Here is a 16,859-nt window from a genome sequence, read left to right on the forward strand (position 1 = left end):
TTAGCTGGAATGGCAATGGGGCGTGTATGAGCGTCTAGAAGAGAGGTACCTCTAGGGAAGATGAACCCTCATCGAAAGACCTGCTCCAGTTTCACCTGCTCCAGGAACCGTTGCCAAATTGCTCCTTATGGGTCCTAGCTCCACCTCTCCACCCACTCTGTTGGCTTCATATTTTATTTCTAGTAGGTATCTCTGTCATATAATAAATTACTTGGTCATGGTAGCGACTAGTATTTGCATGATGTATCTCACGAGCAAAGTGTATTGCTTTTGCAAATATTAACTCAATTTTCCTTTCTCCATGATGATCCTGAGAAATAGCTAGAAGAATTCCTGCTCGTCTGCTTCATGTAGACTCTCTATTACAGAGCCAAGCGGTACAGGCGACACAGACCTGAATTCCATCAAACAGGGCTTTGAATATAAGCTTTGTCGCTGGCTGGGACAGCTTGCTTGACCAGTTCAAATGGCACTTGATGCCGCCAAGAGACTTCTGTGCCCTCTTATTTGCCAGTGGAGTCCCTGCAGCTTCCACCATGAGCCAGGTTTTTGGTAAAAGAAAATTCTGCCCTGCACACCCAGAAAAAAAGATTAGTTGGCAGCACCATATTTTGACCAACGTACTGTGTGGAACTGTGAGCAAATGCCACGGATTTCTAGCATCAAAACAACTTTATTGCAAAGTTTCTTTTGGACATGTAAAGGCAGTGAACTCTGCCAGGTTTCACATCGCGGCTCTCCTTGGCAATCATGCATTTGGGTCAAGACTGCTCCTCCGGGCACATCCCCGTCCTGCTTTGCATCCTCTCCTTTTCCTTCTGAGTACCATCCTTCCAACCCTTCGCAGTGCACCCGTGGAGCTCCCTGCTCATGCCCACAAAGTGTCTCATACTTTTATCTCTTTATGGAGCTCTTTCCCTATCTTCTGTCCTCACTGCAACCTGGTTTCCCCAGGGGATTTCACTTGTGTGCAGGTTCTTTTACATGGACTTCCAAAACATATTTTTCCTTCTTTTTTTTTCTTTTCACCATCTTAATTATTTTTATTTATTTACTTTTCTTTCTTTCTATTTTTTAGGTTTTTTTTTTTGAGAAATAATTGAAATGCAACACTATATAAGTGCAGGGTGTACAGCATGATGGTTTAAGTTACATATATTATGAAATGATGACCACAATAGATTTAGTTAAGATCCATCACCTATATAGATACAGTAAAACAAAAAGAATAAAAATATTCTCCTTATGAAGAGAACTATTAGAATCTACTCTCTTAACTCTCCTGTATGTCGTATAGCAGTGTTAGCTATAGTTAGCATATTGTACATTACATCCCTTGTATTTATTTATCTTATAATTAGAAGTTTGTACCTTTTGACCACCTTCTTCTAATTACCCCTCCTCCAACCCATCTGCCTCTGGTGATCACAAATCTGATCTTTTTTCTATGGGTTTAGTGTTTTTAAAAATTATATTCCACAGATAAATGAGATCATACAGTACTTGCCTTTCTCTGTATGACTTATTCCACTTAGCATAATGCCTTCAAGTTCCATTTATGCTTTCACAAATGGTAGAATCTCCTTGTGGTTGTTTTTTAATGACTGAATAATATTCCATTGTATATACCATAATATCTTAATGCATTCAGCCACTGATAGACACTTAAGTTGTCTTCACATCTTGGCTATGATAAATAATGCTGCTATCAATATGGGGGTTCCAATATCTTCTCAAGTTAGTGTTTTCATTCCCTTTGGTTATATTTCAGAAGTGAAATTGATGGATCATATGGTACCTCTATTTTTAAATTTTGAGGAACCTCTATACCAACACATGTTTCTTAAGTCTTCCCCTGAAGTTCCAGTAATGTGACCTCTCCCATATCTATACACTGTTGCTTCCAAGTCATTCTTACTCCTCCAATTTCCTTTTTCTCCCAAAGGAGCATGGTATCTGACTATACCGTCTGATTCTCTGCATTACACCCCACACCTCCACCTTCAGCCATGACCCTCTTAGTCTCTCTTCACATTCATTGAAGACTTAGGCACATGCCTTGCAGTTCTCTCTCCTTCCCCAAGTCCTACTGTTGTTCTGTGTGGTCAGTATCCAGAGGATTATCCAATTCCTTGACTTTCACGAACTTCAGGATTTTGTTTTCTGATCACAAAACTCTCTAGCTGCATCTCTCACTCTCTTCACGCGGTCTCTTACGTCTGTGAGATAGCTTGTGGTACCTACGTCTCCCTTCCCTCACCTAGTGGTCCTTCTCTGATTTCCTGTTCATCTGTTCATCCGTCCAGCCTAGGTGGCCATTCTCCTGTTGGTGTCATGCCTCCCTTTCCAGGCCACTGCACATTTTGAATCACCTCCAGTCTCTATTTTCTCTGCTCCTGCGCTTAGACCACTGAGCCAGTCGGGGAAAATTATGCCACCACATTTATTGGAGCCACTATAAATTAATGACTCCAACTTCAGTATGACCCTCAGTGACACCTGTAAGATACACCCTGTATGTCTCCAAACTTGGATCCTTACAATATACACTTGAGAATTTTCTAAAGGCTCCAATATTGGGTCCCACAGCGAGAATTTTCTAAAGGCTCCAATATTGGGTCCCACAGCTCGGTCACTCTCAGCAACGCACTACACCTGCTACCTCACAGCGAAGTATATGTTCTCAGGTGAAAATTGTGGCTGTACTCATTCCTTATCTTGTCTACACCTGCCCCTATGGAAGAGGGGTCTATTCACCTTTCCAGCCAATTTCCCGCCAGGTTCTGGATCTCATCACCTACTTCTTTCTCCTCAAGAATTGCACTCTACCAGTTTTCTCCTGTTTCTTTTTATCTTCAAGGTAATGGAGGTGGGGAAACTGAGGGGAAGTGAGGGACCATTCTGGAGGAGTAGTTTGGGAAGAGGAGAGGGCAGAATTATAGCCCCTGTCCTGGTGATTTCTTGGAACTGACTGGAGGCCCAATAGCAATGAGCAAGGGAATCTTTCATAAGCCGGAGAGCACGGCATTAACACAAAGTCAACAGCCAAGTGTACTTTCAAATGGTTGGTAGGTGTGGGAAGCAGAGAACATCAGCTAAAGAAGATGCCAGTTGGGTATAGTTTTTGATAAGTATGGATTGCTTAAGTAGAGAGATCCCTAGTTTTTTATGCTTTCAAGATAAACTTTCTTAGCATATTGTCTTCTTTTGATATGTTCCTTGCTTTCCTGCTTTGTCTTATTTTTGCCGCTCCCTGAACTTTTTACTTCTTGCCCCAGTAACAGAAAAATATTGTCAGTCCTGAAAAGCCAGGGTCTCTCAAGGCTCGTTGCATTTGTTAAGTGCTGCTTTTTCTTCCCTTCCTTTCCTGCTCTAGCGAACTCCCCTGTGTTTAAAGACAGGTGTCAGCTCTCATTTTTCCTGATGCCCTTGGCCTAATTTGGTGCTTCCTCTGAGTTCCCACAGTACCTGATACATCCTTCTGCCAATCAACTGACCCGTCGTAACATGGTTCTTAATTTCACTCTGCCCCCAAATACAGAAAGCTGGGTGGCAAACTATGGCCCATGGATAAAATGCAGCTACTCATATGTTTTTTTGTTTTTGTTTTTTAGAAACAGTTTTAGTGAAATATAGACATGATTGTGCATGTAAGTATTCTCCATGGCTGTTTTTGCACCGCAAGAGTAGAACTGAATAGTTTGACAGAGTGTACATCAATAGTCTACATAGCTGACATATTTATTATCTGGCTCTTGGATGAAATGTTTGCAGACCCCTGGCCTTGCATCAGTTACATTCTATCACTATGGCCAAATTCTTAGAGATGCCCATGCCTGGAGAGAGGAAATGGGTCAAGATCTTACAGAGGATGAGTGGCAGAGCAAAGGGGTAGTTGGGTGATTCACATACACACTGGTGGGTGTCATGTCCTCACCCACTCCACTGAGAATGCTGTAGTGGCTGTGAGTTTTTCACATAGGCGTCTTCCATGCCTAGCATGGCAAAAAAGAAAAAAGAAAAAGAAAAAAAAAAGCTACTAGAAGTAAAAAAAAAAAAAAAAAATGGTAAGCTTTAGCAGAAATAATTAATAATTTTTGGTAGATTCTTGGATAAACTCATGGAATCTAAGAAAGAGGTAAATGTTAAGTCCTTGGGAACGGCACAACGATGGATAAGATATATGACTGCCATAAAGATCTAGTCTTGCTCTGGTGGGTCTGGCTCAGCGGTTAGAGCATCAGCCCGCGGACCGGAGAGACCCGGGTTCGGTTCCCACTGGGGACACGTACCTTGGTTGCGGTTTGTCCCCAGCCCCCGTTGGGGTTGTGTGGGTGGCAATCACTCAATGTTTCTCTCTCTCTTCCTCCCTCTTTCCCTCCCACCCTATCTGAAGATAAATGCAAAAATGTCCTCAGGTGAAGATTGAAAAAAAAAAAAAAAAGATTCAGGCTTTGTCTCATGTCTCTGCTGCTTTCCATAGTGTTCACTTGAGTTCTCCTTTTCACTATGTACTTCCTCCAGCTTCCAAACATCATGACCTATCACAGATCCTGAATATTTTATCTTATAGTTTTCAACCATTGACCAGACCTTATCCTCATATTCTCTTGGTCCAAAATTGTGAAATATTAAGTCAGTCGATCATTAAGTCAAATCTTGGTTCTTGAACCATCTCTCATCTTCAATAATTCTGTTCGAGACCATGTGCTATCATGGGAAAATGTTTCAGTTGTGAACAAAACTTCAGTTCTCAACCTGACAACCCTTCCTTGCTGCTACTTGTATGACCACTCGCATGTCTCTCAGGTGACAAAGGAGAGAATGAGCAAGTATGATTCAGTTTACCACTAAACCTTGTATTGTTAACATCTCAGGAAATTGTGCTATGAATATTTTTGTGGGTTTTGTTTTTTTGCCTTTGAGGGCCTGGAACAGATTAATTCAATTTATATTATTTCTAATGGGAAAAAAATGATTCAGTTTTCAAACAAATCAATTTTTAAACAGTGTTCTGGAACAAATTAAGTTTGGGAACTGAGGTTCCACTACTTATGATCAGGACTAGAAGTTAGGTGAAAAAATGGAAGTTCTGGTGATCCATACTGATAGACTGGAGAAAGGAACATATCCAAAATGAGAAATGGTACTGTGCTCAGAAAAAGGGGTGCTGATGGTGCGCCATATAGTAGTTCTTGATAAGTTGGCCCATAGTAGCACATGAGAGGTGTTTAACCGATGTATGTTGATCAATAAATGAATAACTGAATGAAATGAATAAAAGAGTTAAGTTCTTTGAGTCTCTTCTTCCACTGCAAGAAGAGAATAACATTTATCTTACAGGCTTGTGTTAGAATAACGTACTTATGAAGTGCTTAGCAGAAAATAAACACTCAGTCAGTGCTATCTAAATTTCAAATCCCTTATCTGGGTTGGATTTAAGAGAGGAATTAAGAGGAATTTATTCTAGCAGATCACCTTTTAAAATTCCATCAGCATGATGATCTGATAAAATCTCTATCATTCTCTGTCTCCTCTTATCTCCTAATCACACCTAAGTCAATATAAATAAAGCCCAGGACTCTTCCTTGGTTCAGTCTGAATTGTCACATTCCCTAAGAGAAGCTTCAGGGCATCACCGAACAAAGTCCTCATTTGTGCAATCAGACACTATTATTCACATATTCAGAAGGTTAACAGTAGCTCAAGGTTAAGAATCCCTGACTTACTGGATCAATGTTTATTCTTTCATTAGGATAGCTTTTTAGCTTACCTGTTCACCAAACTGGCTTACCCAACATATACCTGAACCATTGATTCTTACACTTTCTTGTATGTTCCTTCTCTCCTGGGTCGTACTTACTATTGATCTCATATTGAAATGCTTCGTCGGCCCTGTTACGTTCACCTGCATACCCTCAACCTTCAGTACCTTTTCTGGCTCCACAACTTTCCTGACCCATCTCCAATCCACCTCTAGAAATCATAAAACAACTTTCCCCCCCAGAACTGGAACTGAACATTTTTGCTCAGGCCAAGAAACTGAGGCTCTTACCTCCTACCCCAATTTCTTTACCAAACTCTTCTAAACCCACACTGGGCAATGCTAAAGAATATTACTAATGGCCCTGGCTAGTGTGGCTCAGTTGGTTGGAGCATTATCCCTTACACCAAAAGGTGGCAGGTTTGATTCCCAGTCAGAGCACATACCCAGGTTGTGGGTTCAATCCCCAATCAGTGTACTTATGGAAGGCAACCAATCGATGTTTCTCTCACATGGATGTTTCTTTCTCTCCCCGCCCCCCAAATCAATAATCGATGTTTCTCTCACATGGATGTTTCTTTCTCCCCCTCCCCCCCAAATCAATAATAACATAAAAGTACTATGAGAAGATTTCTGATGAATGAAAATTTCTCTCCCCTGGTAAATGCTTTGTGGAAACCATTTATAGTTTACAAATCTCCCTACAACAATCCGATGGTAGTATTTTATGAAGGCCATCCCACTCCTGATCACAGTGCCAGTCTCCTAAATGATGAATAGTTTTGAGAGATGAAACTTTTCTTTTACTGAGAGTAGTTTCTTAAATCTTTCTGTTAAGGAAACATTTTTCAATGGCATCTCTCATTGCTGGAAGACACTTTAGAGATTGTCTATTACATTGGTCCTCAAAGATGCATGCATCTTCTCTGTGGGTTCTCAAGGCACAATCTAATCTGTACTTACATTTATGATTTATTTGTGCCTTCTAGAGGAAGACCTATTTTTCCCTCTGCCAAATTATATATCTCCCACTCTTATCCAATTCTTTCTTACCTATCAAGGAACATTTTGCCCTCCTGCAAACTTGAACCACAAAATCCTCTGGTAACTATTAGAGACAGTCCAAGTCCCATCTTCTCCATATGACAGCTTGAGTGGGTACATGGGAGTAACGTTGTGTCTTCTCTGTTTTCTCTTTTTCAGCACCATCAGTCTGTTGCTCATATGCTATGGTTTTGGGTCCACTTAGTGTTTCTCAGGATAGGTTCTGGTTTATCAGTTTTCTTTTTAAAAGAAAGTCTACAGAATAGAGGATGTCTACAATGTCCTTCAGGCATGATAAATACTACATATGTAGGAATTAGAAATTAGCTGTGGAAATAGAGACATTCTAAATTGGAAACATTCGTTGAAGATCGGAAGTTTAGCCTAAGTAAAAATTAGTGTGTCAATATTTGTAGCTGTTCTAGTCTATTTTCAAAAGCACTGTGAGGTCATCATGGTAACACGAACAAAACCCATCAACAGCCACCCTGACCTTCTGCTAGTGCCTTGAATAGGTCAGCTTTTGTCACCCCCAGGCCTTGGCATGTGCTTTTTCCTTTGCCTGGAATTTTCTCTACAATCACGTGTTTGCATTTTAACTCCTCATGCTTCAGATCTCTGAGAAGCTTTTTCTTGATTTCTTTACTCCCTTTACCCCCACCTTAGTCCTCATCTGAATCAGGTCAGCCATCATTGTTTTCCAATCTTCTTTTAACTCTCCTATGGCAAACATCACAATTTTTAAAATGTGTTTATTTGTATAATTCTTTAGCACCAGTCTTTTCTACTAGATTGTAAACTCTGGAAAGGTTACAATTCCTTCTGCTTTGTTTACTGTGAAATTCCCAGCACCTGGCAGAGGGCCTGGTGCATGTTGGAATTTCACTTGATATGTGCTGGATGGATGCATGAATGAATGAATGAATGAATGAAGCCTGCAGTCTACTGTTTTCTCTCTTCCTTGCTTACACTTGTATTACTGTGTTGTTTTCAGATGTTTTTCATGTCCCTGTAATTTTATGTCGGGAAGGGTGGTTATTATTGTCTCAGCTTCCATCTGATGAAACTGAGGTCCAGGAAATGGACTAACACAAATTCACATAGCTGAGACAAAACGTTGATTCTTAGTGAAGTGCTCTTTCCATTAGTAACTTATAAAAATAAAGCTGAAGATTTTCTTTTAGAAATAATTTAAATATATACAATGTGATATATATTTTTTTAATCGTGGGAAAAACTAATATCTGCTGGCTGGAAGATCAAGATAAAAGACAATCTCCTGGCTTTTTTTTTTTGTACACTTTGTTTTTTAGGCCAGTTTTTGGTTTACAGCAAAATTGAGCAAAAGATACAGAGATTTTCCATATTCCCCCTGCAACGCCATACTCTGTATGACTTGATTTCGTCATGTGCCGTACTGTGGAGAAGAATGTGAAGGAACTTCACACAGGCTGTATGTAATCTATATTGATTCAAGGTAGAAAACAATTTCTCCTTCTGAACACATTTAATGTCTTTACGAGAGCAATTATTCAAAATGAAAATGTTCATTTTTGTCAAGCCAGTGGCTTAAAAATTAAAAATCCCCTCACACATACCTTATTTTTTGCATATTTTATTAAATGTATTGAGACATTGGTTAATAAGGTCATATAGGTTTCAAGTGTACATTTCTATGATACGTGATCTGTATAATTGCATTATGTGCCCCCCACCCAAAGTCAAATCATCTTCCTTCACCATATGTTTAGCTTCCTTTTGCTTCCTAATATGTCGATTACACATTTCTTTTTTTCTTGTTGACTTATTTTATTAGTCACTATGCAAAAACGTGTAGACTTGAAAGCAAAGCAACATCGTTCCTTTATAAAACTTTCATGCATTCGCCTTTTCTTTTCTCTGATGAAGCATACTGTCCTTCTTTCATTATTTCAGATTAGTACAGTCTGCTGCTTATTTCCCTGAGTTCAGAAAATCATAGAATACCAATTTTGTCATATAGCACGAACTTTAAAGGAAAAATTATGTCTATTACTACAGGGATTTTACTGAATTGATAATACAATTTAAAAAGATACCCTAATTTGTTGACTACCTCTGATTTATATCTCAAATTATATGATTTCTGAATATAGACACATTTATTTTCATTTCTCTAATGCATCAGCCAACCTTTGATTCAGTGAGGAAGACAACTTTTTCATAATGTAGTATTCTTTTCTCACTTCCTTGAACAAAGGGAATTGCATAGAATCGTAAGTTCTCATGGTAGCAGGAGATTTCATAGGCTATTTAGAGCAACTGCCTTGGAATCCACGCGGCAATATGCCCTGCAAAGTCCTTTCCCTGCCTGAGCACTTCGTGTGACGGACTGTCACCACCTTACTTATACTGTGTATACTCGGGGTGAACCAGGTTGGTTGCCTATCCAACTAAATGAGGTCCCTCTAAGTCACCAGCAGTGTTATAACTCAGTGCCATTGACCCAAACTCCCAGAGGCCTTCACGACAACCAAAGGGGTTGTCAGTTTACTCATTTACTGAAGAACATTCTTCACTAACTAATCCCTAAGTAATTGCTAACCCTGGGGTAATAACTAACCCTTGAGTAATCCTGGGGTCGGCGCCAGGGATAATCTATTGAAAACATCTTGACCTTTGAGATGTCTGGGAAACTGAGAACAGGTAATTAACTAACTGCTAAATTCCGCTTCTGTAACATGCTTGCTTACACGTAGCAACCCCCCTTACAAAATCCTATAAAAAGGAGCCATTTTAGCTCTCCGGGGCCGCAGTTACTCCTGTGTGGGACATACTGCAGGTGCATGCGGACTTAGCTCAATAAACTCCTTTTATTAAACCCCATCTCGGCGTCTGAGTGTGGTCGATCTCCTGGGTTACAACAGCAGGATGCTGGCTTGTGATATATGGGGCTTCATTTGTGTCTGAATAGTAGCTTCCCGAAAACCGGACCTCAGGAAGTGTTCTTAGCCATCGGAGCCAACGTGCGAGTGTCCAGACTGTTGGGTACCAGGTGGGCTGGCTTCACCTGGGCTGGAGGTAGGCACCAGCCGACGACAGCTCTCAGAAGGTTCCTGGCCAGCTGCTTTCTAGAAAGAGAAAGGATTAAGTGGGCGTAGGCTTCCAGATGTCCGCCTCAACAGTCCATGATGGCCATTGGGGAGGATTCCAAAAGGAGAATATGTCATATGTAAATTAAGTACTCTTTTCCACTGATTGCTTTTTACTTAATGTTTGGCAGCACAGCTTGTATACATTTTAGACTCTGTCTTTCTTTCCTTTTTTTTTTTTTTTTTTTTTTGCTTCAGAACAACTGTCCAGAATGCTGATAGACCCACAATTTTTCTTAGTGTAATTGTAGGTACATTCTTTCTCACTCCTGGGTTCACACATTATTCCTTACATTCAAAATTCTTTCTGTTTCTGCATTCCATACAATAATATAATCTCATAACAGAATTTTAACACTCAAATAAAAACCCAGCATTTACGGTGTCTCGTGAAATGGCATGGTTTGCCAGGTATTCCCATATTCTTGTAAGAAAAGCTGTCATAAAAGTAGCACCTTTAAAATTTTGTATCCAAGTGAGGTGGATTAATATTTTAAGATATCAATCTGTTTTTGTCCTTTTCTGCCAGTGCTCCCATCACTCCTCCCTCTTTCCTCTCTCTGCACCCCTGTCGTGTACTTACACCCTTGTGATGAGAAGAACAACTTGGTTTATCTGAGTTGCTGCCTTGCCATTTTACAGAATTATAATCCTATTCACACCCAGAGTCTTGACATTTAGATACCTTTTATCGTTTGTTTATTTATTTATTAACAAATTGATTGGGGTGACACTGGTTCACAAAACCACACAGGTTTCAAATGTACAACTCAATAAAACATCGTCTGCACACTGCATCGAGTGCCCATCACCCCAAGCAAAGGCCCTTTCTGTCCCCATTTCACCCCTTTGTCCACTTCCACCTACCTCGCCGCCAGCCACCTTTCTCCGGCTAACATCACACTGTTGTCTACGTCTATGTGTTATGTACATGTGTGTGTGTGTATATGTTTTTTCTTAATCCCTTCACCTTCTTTCATTTAGTCCCCCACCACCCCTGACAGCTTTCAGTCTGTTCTATGTATCTGTGCCTCCCTTAGAGTTAAGCCACTGAAAAGGTAGTGACCTTCACCCTAACCACCTTGTAAGTCTTATCAGTAATAGGAGCTTGCTTGCTACCTGCTCTCTCTTTCCTGCTTACTTGTGACCTGGGATGGGGGACTGTCCTCCACAGCCCCACCCCCTTTCTTGCTTCTGGGATCTATAAGTAATACATCTTGTGACTCTACTTTTTGTGTGTGGGTGTACTAAAACAGTGCCTTCGATAGAAATGACCCTGTAGCTTTCACTTTCCCAGAGTGGGAGCCGAGGAAGCTAGCTGCAGACCTGAGTGGGTGGTCGGTGCCCCTCACCAGCAGGTCATCATCTGCATATTCTTAATTCAATACACCAGCTACAGCTCTCAACACTGCTCTGTGTTTGATAGCCTCAGGGGAGGCAGTGAAGGGTTGAATTCAGAAATAGCCTACTTGTCTTTCTGACATTTGTCATAGAAAAGCCTGAGCCCTCAGGGGAATTTTGAGAGTTTTGTGGAGATGGTAAAAGATTGGTATTTAAAGGTATAGACAAAGTATGTTTGGCCAGAAGCAAGCAGAGGGAAGAGCAGAGTATTCCTCTGGGCACTGTGTATGTGTGTGACGGTGTGAGGGTTGGGGGCAGGAGGGAGAGGCAGACAGAGAGAAGGGATGTGACTCAGAGGGCTCTGTAGTCCAGAGAGAAGGATCCTGACCCTACTTCCCCGCAGTGCTGATACAGCAGCAACTAGATCCTGCAGAGGAAGGGCTGCCTCGTGCATGGAATTCAATGTGGAAACTGATATGCAACAGCCTTGTAGGAAAAATTCCCTTTCCCCAAGAGTTACCAGACATCTTGGGCCATGTAGCATGGGAGATGCATACAGCAACTTGTGAGGACCTGACTGCGAATCATTGCAAATGTGCTCCCACCTTGCTGTTGCCTATGGAATCCTACCTACAGCACAGCTTGGGAGGAACAGGGATAGGGGTAAGTGTTAGGAAGATCTCAAATAAGTTTGTCCACGAACCCAGCAGAATAGAAGAAACTTAAGATAGCAATATTGCTCTGGCCGGTTTGGCTTAGCGGTTAGAGTATCAGCCTGCGGTCCAAAGAGACCCAGGTTCAGTTCCCGCTAAGGGCACGTGCCTCGGTTGCAGTTTGTCCCCGGCCCTGGTCGGTCGTGTGCGTGGCAGCCACTCGATGTGTCCCTTTCACGTCGATGTTTCTCCCTCTCTCTCTCCCTTCCACTCTACCTGAACAAAAAATGGAAAATGTCCTCGGGTGAGGATAAAAAAAAAAAAGATAGCAATATTACACTAAGTTACAGAAAACAAATGTTTATAGTACATCTAAGTGTATGGTTTGAGGGGTGTACTTGCTATACCATCAAGAACTATTTTCCTCTCTTAAAAAATTAAGGAAACATTGACATAGATAGAGTAAAATGCATCCTTTTAGTACACAGTTCTGTGAGTCTGGGCAAACATTTCATCTGTTACCACCACCAAAATCACAATACAGAGCAATTCTCTCCGCCAGATTCCCCGGTGATCCTTTGTAGTCAATCCCTCTCCCCACAACTATTGATCTGTTTTTGTCCCCGTAGCTTCAGCTTTACAACAATGTCATAGAAACAGAATCATCCACTATTGAAGCCTTTTGAGTCCAGCTTCTTTCTCTTAGAATAATGCATTTAGAGTCACTCGAATTGTGTGTATCAGGAGTGCAGTAGTTTGTCCCCTGTTATTACTGAGTAGTATTTGACTGTAGGCAGGCACGATGGTTGTTTCCAGTTTGTGGTGATTGGAAATAAAGCTAGTATGAACAGTTACATACAGATGTTTGTGTGAATGTAGGTTTTCATTTTACTTGGGTAAATACCTGGGAACAGGACTGCTATGTTGTGTGGCTTAGGGTGATCTTTATAAGGTACTGCAAATCCATTTGCATTCTTATCAGCAATGTATGATTCTACTTGCTTCACTTTGTATTGTCAGTTTTTACTTGCTATTCTAATAGGTATATAATGGTGTTGCATTGCGGTTTTAATTCGCATGGCTTATTTGCCTTTTTATATTTTTTATAAATGATCTGTTCAAATGGTTTGCCCAATTAAAAAATGTTTATTCAATTGTTGAATTTTAAGAATTCTTTCTATATTCTGTTTACAAGTTCATAATCAGACATATTATTTCTCAGCCTGTGCCTTCAATTATTCTCTTATTAGGTGGCTTAAAGACCAAAAGTTCTTACCTTCGATCAAGTGCAATATCTCAAATTGTGTTTTTTGACTTAGGCTTTCATGTAATATCTAAGAACGCTTTGCCTGTTCCAAAGTAATAATGTTATTCCCCCTTTTAAAAATAAGTTTTATAGGTTTTACATTTATGTCTCTGCTCCATTTTGAGTTAAGTTTTGCGTAAGGTACAAGGGATCTAGATTCCTTTCTGTTGTTTTTTGCAGACATATAACTTTTCCCGTAATGTGTTTTGAAAAGGTTACCCTCTCTCTGTTGAGTTGCCTTTGTGCCTTTATTGAAACTCAGTTGCACACATGTGGGGCTGTTTTTGGACTCTTTTCTGTGTTCCATTAATCTGTATGTGTAATCTTTCTCTAATACCAAACTGTTTTGACTATTATAGCTTCACGGTAAGTCTGGAAATTAAGAAATATAAATCCTCCAGATTTGTTTTCTCTTTTCATTTTTCAGCTTTTCTTATTTTATTGACTTTTTCTGTAAATTTTAGAATCAGCTTGTCAATTTAAAAAAGTCCTTGTGCCCAGCCAGTGTGGCTCAGTGATTGAACTTCAACCCATGCACCAAGAGGTCACCAGTTTGATTCCTGGTCAGGACACATGCTCAGGTTGTGGGCCAAATTTCCAGTGGGGGGCATGCAGGAGGCAGCCAGTCAATGTTTTCTCTCATCAATGTTTCTATCTCTCTTCCTCTCCCTTCCCCTCTCTAAAATCAGTAAGGAGCCCTGGCCGGTTTGGCTCAGCGGTTGGAGCGTCGGCCTGCGGTCCGGAGAGACCCAGGTTCGGTTCCCGCTAAGGGCATGTACTTAGGTTGCAGTTTGTCCCCGGCTCTGGTTGGTCCAGCGGGTGGCAGCCACTTGATGTGTCCCTTTCACGTCGATGTTTCTCTCTCTCTCTCTTCCTCTCTCTCCCTCCCACTCTATCTGTACAAAAAATGGAAAAATGTCCTCGGGTGAGGATAAAATCAGTAAGGAAAAATATATAAAAAAAAAATTTCTGATTTTGACGGAAATTTCGATGAATCTACAGGTCAGTTTAGAGAAAACTGATATCTTAACAATGTTGCATCTGATGCATGAACATAATATAGATCTCTATTTTCGTCTCCTTTTTTTTTTTTTAATCGATACTGTACACTTTTCAGCATAAAAGTCTTGTAGATATTTTGAAAGATTTATATATAAGTATTTTATACTTTTTGTTATGATTATAAATAATACTTTAAAATTTTTAATTTCTAATTATTCATTGCTAGTATAGAGAAATATGCTTAAACATATACCCTGCACTCTTGCTAAACTCGTCTATAAGTTCTAGCACCTTTTTTGGTACATTTTTTTAGATTCTTTCTTTAGACAATTATGTTACCTGTAAATAGACTCTTTTATTTCATCCTATGTGACTTTTTTTTTCTTGCCTGTTGCCTCGGCTTGTACTTCCAGTACAATGATGAGCAGGAGTTACGAGAACAGACATGGCCGTCTTGCTCCTGGTCTACGAGGAACGCGTTCAGTGTTTCACAGCTGAGTGTGCTGTCAGCTGAGCTCCTCTGGGGCACCTGCATCAGGCACACGTCCCCTTTTGTTCCTAGTTTACTGAGAGTGTTTATCAGGAATGGATGTCAGATTTTGTCAAAACTTTAAACAAACAAACAAAAACAGAAAATAACAAGTTTAGACAAGGATGTGGAGAAACTGGAACACTAGTGCACAGTGGTAGGGATGTAAAATGGGCAACCACTATGAAACACGGTATGACAGTTCCTCAAAAAATTAAAAATAGAATTAATGCATGATCCAGCAATTTCACTTCTGGGTATATACCCCAGAGAATTCAAAGCAGGGTCTCAAATAGATATTTTTATATTCGTGTTCACAACAGCCAGATGGAGGAAGCAGCTTGTGTCCATTGATAGGTAAATGAATAAACAACGTGGTATTTACATACAATGGAATATCATTCAGCCTTAAAAATAAAGAAATTCTGACACAGGCTACAACATACATGAACCTTAGCGATATTATGCTAAGTGAAATAAGCCAGTCACAAAAAGACAAATACAGCATAATTCCATTTACATAAGCTCTGTAGTACAGTCAATTTCATAGACACAGAAGTGGATGGTGGTTGCCAGAGGCTGAGGGGGGATGAGAAATGGAGAGTCATTTAATGAGTTTAGAGTTTCAGTTCTGCCGGATGAAAAGAGTTATGGTGATTGGTTGCACAACAACGTGAATGTACTTAACGCTACTGAAGCTGTGCACTTAAAAATGGTTAAGATGGTAAATTTTATGTTATGCATATTTTAACATAATTTAAAATAAAAATAATTTTAAAAGCACTAAAAATATTTCTTTCAAAGAGAAGTTAGACTTGGCTGTATCTCTCTCGCCTTTTTTTTTTTTTTTTTTATCAGTTAGTATGTCCTCCAAGATCTCAAACTTTCCCTAAAGGAAATTTGTCTTTCTCCTGTTCAGACAGTCTTGCTTCCTTTACCTGAGGCATAGTTTAATACAAATACTTAATTGGGAGATAAGAGACTCAGGCAGGGAGAGTTAGGGAAAAGAGAGTACAGAGGAAAGGAGGGGTATGCAAATGCAAGGTGATGGTATTGAGCTGGCCACATCTTTATAGAAATCACCAGTGGTTGTTCAGTCATGTGGGTCATCTCTGGAAGGAGGAGAGGACAGGAGAGGAATTTACTTGCCAGCTTTTTATCACCGCCTAGCATTCAATAGTCAAACTTATTGTAGAGAGATACTCTTGTAGGCTGCATCAGCTGGCAAAGTCAGGTTCCATGCCCTACGAGTTTGCCCTGCACCCAAGTCCAGAAGTGGTAGACAGAACCAGCACCTTTGTGGGTTGGGTCAGGTCCTAGCCCTAGGGCCTGGCTGCTGAAGCTTTTCTGCTTTCGGCCACCGCAAGGTGCAGTGGAAGTTATGCTAGAAGATGGGGGGGGGGGTGTTGGAGGTAACGGTGGGAACTAGAGCTCTCCGTGAACAAGTGGCCAAGTATCTGAGAGAGAAGTGAAAATCTGTTAGACCTGAGAGAGCATATTACCTTTGTTTAACACAGACATACTAAAAGAAAATATAGTTAAGTCAGTAAGAGGTGGTCCAGGCTTGGTTATAAATACTGATCTGATGTAATAACATGTTTGAATTATAACTATCAATGCTGGGAGATGTGGACAGACCAGATTTGGTTAACAATATATGCATTTGAAAAACTTGGAACTCATGCCTCCACATTTTCACTATGAAGGAGTCCCTATTTTAGTAAGGGTGAAGAATATTAGCTGCTGTAACAAGCAAACCCCCAAATATCAGTGTTTACCAGAGGCAGTGGCAATAGTCACAATTAAGAATGCCTCCTTAAGATAGGGTTTGGGACTTATGACACTCTTGTCTAGCCCTGAAGTACCAGGAACACAGGTTCACAATAGAGCCAGAATATTTGTTGATATTTAAAGTGCTGGATGACAGAAAAACAAACTAACTCAACAATGACTTGATGACTGGGGCTGCTACCATTACAATTTTCTAAATTAAGGAAAAAAAAAAAAAAGGCATGAAAGTCACTGTCTCCCAAGAAGTTAAGTATATGTACAAGTTAATAAGATACTTTATTCTTACCAAGTTTAGGTT

Source organism: Molossus molossus, unplaced genomic scaffold, assembly GCF_014108415.1.
Source record: "Molossus molossus isolate mMolMol1 unplaced genomic scaffold, mMolMol1.p scaffold_m16_p_5, whole genome shotgun sequence".
Lineage (NCBI taxonomy): Eukaryota > Metazoa > Chordata > Mammalia > Chiroptera > Molossidae > Molossus > Molossus molossus.